Below are 7812 nucleotides of genomic sequence, written 5' to 3'. Positions count from 1 at the left end.
GCTGCTCTGGTTCTCCAGAAGCGGCTTAGTCATGCTGGCCACATGACCCGGAAGCTGTACGCCGGCTCCCATGGCCAATAAAGCGAGATGAGCACCGCAACCCCAGAGTTGGCCACGACTGGACCTAATGGTCAGGGGTCCCTTTACCTTTACCTTTAGGAATGACCAACTAGCTAAATTGGAATCTGCTAGGGCTTTGTGACTCAGAAACAGAGAAAGGAACCCCATTGGGCTGTTCCCTGCTTTGCACACACCAAAAACTGCCTCGCCATTTTGTTCTGTGTATGTCATCTCAATTCAGATATCTAATTAGATCCAAAAAAGGGGGGGGGGTATTTGCTTGACATTGGAATTTGCCAGAGTGAGGGATGGTTGAAAACTGTGGTTGGCTTTAAAATGCTGTAACTCAAGAGACTTGTCTCCCATGACTTTTCTGCACCTTTGAACATCTACCCCAGTCTTCCCTAGCCTCCTGCCCTCGAGATGTTTTTTTACAAGAACTTCAATAACCTCTGACCATGTTACAAGTGTGACATGAGCCAGTGTGGTGTAGTGGTTAAGAGCGGTGGACTCGTAATCTGGTGAACCGGGTTCGCTCCTCCACATGCAGCTGCTGGGTGACCTTGGGCCAGTCACACTTCTCTGAAGTCTCTCAGCCCCGCTCACCTCACAGAGTGTTTGTTGTGGGGGAGGAAGGGAAAGGAGATTGTTAGTCGCTTTGAGACTCCTTCAGGTAGTGATAAAGCGGGATATCAATCCAAACTCTTCTACCTGAACTCGCATGTGCACAGCCAGCACTCATGTATGTTCATATACACACTGCCGAGAGGTTTGGGATCTTTCATTCAACATGCTGGCTGGAGCTGATGGGAGGCATAGAGACTCAGATATCGAAGCTCATATTGAAATTAGCCAGACCTGCTACTCCTTCCACCTGTCACTTTGGTTTCTGGTTTTTGTCAGGCTGGTTTCGAACCTTATGAACCAGATGAGCTCCTCCTGACTGATAGGAGGCCGGAAGCCTTCACGGCGCATTTGGAAAACAGGGCATCAGCTTCTCTCATGATTGTTTCTGTCACATGCACAACACACTTCTGACAAACAGAGGAAAAAAGCAAGACTCTGGCAGAGCTGTCACACTGCTCCTGTGTCCATCTCTATTAAATACTGGGCAGTCAAGGAGATGAGTCCCTGTTAGATCTCATTTTCTTCAGCTGCTGGAAACAACCATTGGGTAGCCATCCTTTTTGGAAAAAAGACACACAGTTCATTGTTACGTGTCCATCTTTACCAGTCTACTGTAAAATTCAGGTCTGTAAACATGTCCTGTAAGCAAGCAATGCTGACAGACTCAGCATGGTGTCCCTGTAAAGCTTGCTTAGGCATTGGGAGGATGGGGGCATGAGATGACCCTCCATACTTCAGCGTATTGTTGCATCTGGAGGTACAAGATGAAGGTCTGCCCTTGGAAAGGAATGATGGAATCTGTTAATTTTTGTTTCCTCTTAGTTTCCCACTCTTAACTCCAGTTTGCCACTTATCAGCATCTGTTTGCTATGAAAATAATAATAATTCCTCATGACAATTTGTTAGCAGTTCAGTTTATTTTTCTATGCATTTTCCCCAAATATAATGTCTTTTTGTATGCTGTTTTCACAGATGTCTTTTTTAGCCATACTGTCCATGAATATAGACATTTTTGTAGCCATTTTTGGGGGGTGGATAATTGCACCGTGAAAATTCCTGAGACCAGCCAAGCTTCAATTTACAGGCTGCTTTGCAAAGTCTAAACTAGATAGGCACATATTAAAATTTGTAACCAACCAAATCCACCCCATCCCTATTAATGATAAGGGGCCCTTATGAACACAACAGGGCACCCTTCTTCTACTTCTTCTACTTAGCATCCATTATTTTAAAAGAATGCCTCTGCATTTTTGCCTGGCAAACTCTTGGAGGGATAGAAATGTAGGAAACCTTATCAGACCATTGATACATGTAGCTCAGTATTGTCTACCAGTGCAGACTGGCTGGCAGCGGATCTCTAAGTGTAATTTGTTGAGAGCTGAGAACTGTTAGGTGACCCTTAACAAATTACAATTCCAAGGATTCATTAAGGGGAAGCCAGGACTTTTAAAGTGAAACAAGTGTCCTTTAAATGTATGGATGTGGCCAAGGTTTCCCTTAGGGAAGGAGAGATGGAGGAATCAATCTATTTCCAGCCCATGCTTTATATCCAATTCTACACAGAGTAGACCTATTAAAATTATTGCACCTAAGTTATTTGTTTCCATTGTTTTCAAATGGTCTGTTTTGTGTAGGAGTAACACTGAATACAACACCGTACCACTTCCGTGTGTGTGCATTCAAATCCACTCTTTCCTGTTTCTGCATTAAACAGTGGATTTAATTTTTTTTAATGCATGAAAATTTGAATTTAAATATGTGTTTTATTATGCATTCTGTCACAAAATACATCATGATATATGCATCAATGTCAATATATGCATTTCTAAACATAATTTATTCCAGGATACACATTTTGTAGACACTTGTTCTTGTTTCTTCTTTTTTTGAGAGAAGTGTGAAATCAAGGCGGTGCAGATCAGTTCAGTTCACACTAGAATACACACACACACACACACACACACACACACACACACACACACACAGAGCATTCCTAGAAGAGAGTGGAAACACTTTTTCAGCTGTAGCTGATGATACCAGAGATGGAACCTGCAACCTTTCGCAGACAAAGCCATGTCTTTCCTCAAGGACAGAAGCTCATGAGATGTTGCTTATCGGAAAGGGAAAGCTTCAGCTCTGATGAGGAGGATAGGGTCCTGTAAGATGGTTCAGTTCAGTCAGGCAAAAGGAAGAGCAGGATTATACAAATGTGCTTCCTGGCAGTGTTGAAATGTTCCCCGCCAGCTCCTGGGGTGGGCAGGTGCAGTGGGAGCAACCCCTACCCACTGGCCACAGGCTTTGAGGGGAACATTCATGGCACCCTGAGAGCTCACTTTCTTTAAGAAGAGAGGAAGGTGATTTGTGTAGTGAATGGAGTTATATCCCTTTCAGACAGACATTTAGGGCAGGAATAGGAAATACAGCAGGCAGCACTAATTTGGCCTCATCCCCATTTCCCCTTGTGTATATCAGTTAGGCATCAGCAGCTTTGGCCTCCCCCAAATTGCTAATTTCCCCTGGGGGTATTTTTTGGGAGGGGAGGGTATCACCACTGGCAGAGGAACGGAGGTGCAGAGGGAGCGGACTGCCCCCTGGCACCACTATTCCGGTAGGGTGCCATCGTGGCAGCCCCCCTGACACATCCCGCGCACCCCGCGCTCGCTGGGCATCACGCCCTCACAGGTGGCGCGTCACGCCCCCAGAACACACATCACGCCCCCACAGGCAGCGTACTATGCCCCTGGGATGTGCACCACGCCCCTGGGGGGTACCAGCCATGCCCTGCCTGCTCTCTGCCCCCACTAGCAGAGCATGTAGCTTCACCACTGGATATCACAAAGCACAGCCTGCATTTCCCTATCCAGTTGCAAATCTCCCCCTTTAAGTTCTGCCACTGTACAGCAATTGGGTGTGTGGGCTGGTGGGAGTAACATTAGTGACAGTGGAAGGTGTTCAAAAGTTTAATTGCTATTGGAGGAGGGTGGTGCTAGTTTGCTAGGAAAAGAGGTGCTGGAACTCACCATGAACACCTCCTGAATTCTCTTAGAATGGCAAAGACACCCACCTGAGAAGTGCTGGAACCAGGGGCACCAGCTTCTGGGGTGGAGGCATTCCCCCCCCCATTTTTTAGGAGGGACTGAGCCCCCTCAATATCTAGCGGCTCAGGATGTCATGACATCCTACGGCAGTGTGCAAGGGACAATGCTTTGGGACATCACACACTGGACATTGCAACATCACATGAGACGTCAGCTGCCTCAACTGCGGATGCAAGCAGGCATCAGTGGCTGGAACTGAGTTCTGGCTGAAAAGAAAGTCCTGGAGGAGGGCATTTTTGTGTGGAGGATCTCAGTGCCCAAGGAAGAGGGCAAGTCCTCTCCTCTCCAGCTGTGACCCTGCACCCCCAAATGCCTCCAGCATATAAATAAGGATAGAACTATAGGATCCAGTTTTGAGCCAATTGTAATGTTATGGGTATTTTGGAATGAGAATTGCAGTACACAGCAACATTTCCTACCCTTTTTCTCATCAATTGCCACTCCTCTGAAAATCACCCCTGCCTGGCAGTTAGGCTTGCAAGAAGGTAGCTTTCTCCTGCCCCACTGGAAGGCTCCCTTCCCACTCCAAATTGTCACATGGAAGAATTATTTTCATGAGTGAGGGAGACATGGGGAGAAAGAGAGATAAGGAGAGAGAGAAGTTGGGGTGCAAGAGGTGGGGTGAAGAGAGAGCAGAAGAGAACATGGGGTGACAGAGAATGAAAAGGGAGAGAGACAGGTGTCCCACCCACTCACTGTCAGTTGTGGCTCCACTCTCCGCAGAACATGAGCCCAACAGGAACTGACTCCATCTAGTCCAACACGCTGTTCTCTCAGTGGCCAAGCAGATGCTCATTGGAAGCCTGCAGTCAGGACCTGAGGGCAACATCGTGCTCTGCCCTCCTGATTCCTAGCAACTGAGATTCAGAGGTATACTGCCTCCAACCGTGGAGGAAGATCATAGCCATCATGGAGACTCGTTGATAATAGCCTTACCTTCCCTGGATTTGTCTCAGATTTATAGCCATCTAGTGATGGTAGCCATCATTGCCTCTTGTAGGAGTGGGCTTGCCTATTGGAAGGTCGGTGGTTTGAATCCCCACGACCGAGTGAGCTCCTGTTGCTCTGTCCCAGCTCCTGCCAACCTAGCAGTTCAAAAGCATGCCAGTGCAAGTAGATTGATAGGTACCACTGTGGCAGGAAAGTAAATGGTATTTCCATGTGCTCTGGTTTCCATCACGGTGTCCCATTGTGCCAGAAGTGGTCTTGCCACATGACCCTGAAAAGCTGTCTGTGGACCAATGCCGGCTCCCCTGACCTGAAAGCGAGATGAGTGCCACACTCCATAGTTGCCCTTGGCTGCACTTAACCATCCAGGGGTACTTTACCTTTATCTTTTGGGAGTGAATTTCAGTGTTTTGCTATGTGCTGTCTACTTTTGGCTTCAGCCGCACCCACCACTTTTGGCTCTGGCCCTACCTAAGCTGCTGCAAGATGTTACCCCTGAAGGGTACGCAGCCCTCAGCATAAGGCAGGTTCTACAACCCTGCTGTTATCTGGAATTTTTGGCCAGCTCTGCTGACCACCCCAGACCTTGTTACAGTTGCTAAGCAATGCTGTGGATTTCCATCACCTTCAAAACACTGTCTCATTTGCACTTTTGATGTCAACAGGGACAGCTGCAGAAACTGCAGCTATGCCAAATATGGCCCCATAATTAGCTGATGTTTTGAAAGCAACGGTGAATTATTGTGCCACGTCTGAAAATACTGGTGGCAGAAACTGGCAAAGAGCAGAGCAGAATTATCACTTTTATAGGTTTTGTTGTTGTAATTCTCACCCTGCATCACGCATTTTGCATTTATGTGATTTTAACAGCAAGTTATGTTTATATTTGTATTTACATGAATCTTATTAGAGAAACGTCTTCCATTTCTGACATTGCCGCACTAAAGCTTTACAGCTTCCTCATGTGTATTTTTATTATTATTATTACTTCCTTTTCATCCTAATGGGGAACATGTCCTACTTTCTTGTTGAGAAGATGAGATGCTTGCATTATGCATTCCCAATATGAAAAAAATAAAAAATGAAGGCAGGTTCATGGTCGTCAAATGAAATGTATTCAGAGTAAGCTTCCTACCCTGAGGGAGTTGTGCTTAAAGAATTTGATTTCAGGGTAGGATTAAAACATGATGCAGTTTATGAGAAGAAGAACTCTTTAAAATAGTGCTAACACTTCCAGCTGGAGAATGAAACTACTAAGATAGGGACATAAGAAGTTGCCTTAATCTGAGTCAGACCCTTTGGTCCATCTAACACCATATTGTCTACACTGACCGGCAACAACTCTCTGGGGTTTCAGGCTCAGCATAATTCCCAGCCCTACCAGGAGATGCTGAGAATTGAAACTGAGACCCACTGCAGGCAAAGCAGATGCTCAACCACTGAGCGATGGCCTTCGCCTGAAGCTGTTCTTCAGCAGCAGGACCAGTTAGGGAGCCTTGCATTTGAGGAGGGCTCAATATTTGGAAAGGTATCAAACTGAACAAAGCTATCAAAACATTCAGCAAAGTGCCATGTGATGACAACGCCAGCCACCTTGGTGTGCCATTGTCCAACCCTTGTGACACTGGCAATCATAGCTCATTGCATGCAGAAATTAAAATACCGTATTTTTCGCCCTATAGGACGCACTTTTTCCCCTCCAAAAATGAAGGGGAAATGTGGGTGCGTCCTATGGTGCGAATGCAGGCTTTCGCTGAAGCCTGGAGAGCGAGAGCGGTAGGTGCGCACCGACCCCTCTCGCTCTCCAGGCTTCGCGGATCTCTCCTCCGCTGCTTGGGGAGAGTTGCCGGCATCCCGAAGCCTGCGCGTGCTGATCTCAGCGTGTGCAGGCTTCGCGGATCTCTCCTCAAGCAGCGGGAATGCTCCCGCTGCTTGGGGAGAGATGCCGGCATCCCGAAGCCTGCGCACACTGATCTCAGCGCGTGCAGGCTTCGCGGATCTCTCCTCAAGCAGCGGGAACGCTCCCGCTGCTTGGGGAGAGATGCCGGCATCCCGAAGCCTGCGCGCGCTGAGTGTAGGCTTTGCGGATCTCTCCTCAAGCAGCAGGAACCACCGCTGGGCTCCCACGGCTTGCAGAGAGCTGCCTGTTTGGGGGCTGGGGTCGGGGGAAGCTCAGGCTGCCCCAGCCCCGCGCCTGGGGGGGGAAATATTTTTTCCCCTTTATTCCCCCCCCCCCCGTCTTATGGGACGGTGCGTCCTATGGGGCGAAAAATACGGTATGTAAACTAGCTGTAAGATGTGGCCAAATAGTTGGTGTAGGGAAGTGCTTTTCAGCCTTGGACCCCCAGATGTTGTTGAATTGGCTAAATTGGCCGGGAATGATGGGAGTTGTAATCCAATGATATCTGAGGATCAGACTGAAGAACACTGGTGTGGAACAGTGTGTGTCCATGTGTGTTTATCTGTGTATATCCTGGGGCTGCCAGCTATTAGGATTCAGTTCCTTATCCTTTGCACTATTGATGTTCTGCTGCCACTACGACTGGCAGACTAAGTTTATGCATCAACGGTGTCACCTAGATGATAAAGTACATTAAATGTGCTTTCAAAGCACATGGATTTCCCAAAAGGATCCTGGAAACTGCAGCTTACCCCTCAGAGGACTATTAATTTCCGGCAACCTTAACAATCTACAGGTCCCGTCAGGGATGACCCAACCACGAGGTGGGCTGAACCAGCCACCACAGGGGGAGCAGTGGCAGTGGCTGTGGCTCTGGTGAGATCTCACAAGTCTCTGTGCTATTCCTTCACCTTCCCAGCGGCGGAGCAAGCCAATAAGGCGCCTGGGGCGGCGCACGTGCCCTGTGCCCGGGGGTGGGGCCAGCTGCCCACGGGGGCACTGTGGAGTCTGCCTGCCTCCTCCCACTCAGCCACCCTACAGCTGAGGGGGAGGCAACAGGCGGACAGTTTGGGCAGTGTGGAACCTGCAAGCGCTCTAGCCACTGCGTCACTCCCAGGAGAGATGCGTGGCTCGGGCGCACTGCAGGCCCCACAGTGAGTGCCGCCCGGCATTTTGTCA

The 7812-nt window shown here is 48.4% G+C and overlaps 1 long non-coding RNA gene across 1 annotated transcript; it reads right to left on the bottom strand.

Annotated features, from left to right (window-relative positions):
- Window positions 1-824: 824 nt before the first annotated feature.
- Window positions 825-3789, bottom strand: LOC310695857. The gene is made up of 2 exons (XR_014520301.1): window positions 3752-3789; window positions 825-1459 (listed from the first exon to the last, which is right to left on the bottom strand). It is a non-coding gene; the product is annotated as an uncharacterized lncRNA (long non-coding RNA).
- Between the last annotated feature and the right edge of the window lie 4023 nt (window positions 3790-7812).

The sequence above is a fragment of the Podarcis liolepis genome (assembly GCF_965112155.1).
Source record: "Podarcis liolepis genome assembly, chromosome: 16".
Classification (NCBI taxonomy): domain Eukaryota; kingdom Metazoa; phylum Chordata; class Lepidosauria; order Squamata; family Lacertidae; genus Podarcis; species Podarcis liolepis.
The sequence above is the reverse complement of the archived record's forward strand: the minus strand, read 5'-3'. Positions and strand labels throughout refer to the sequence as shown.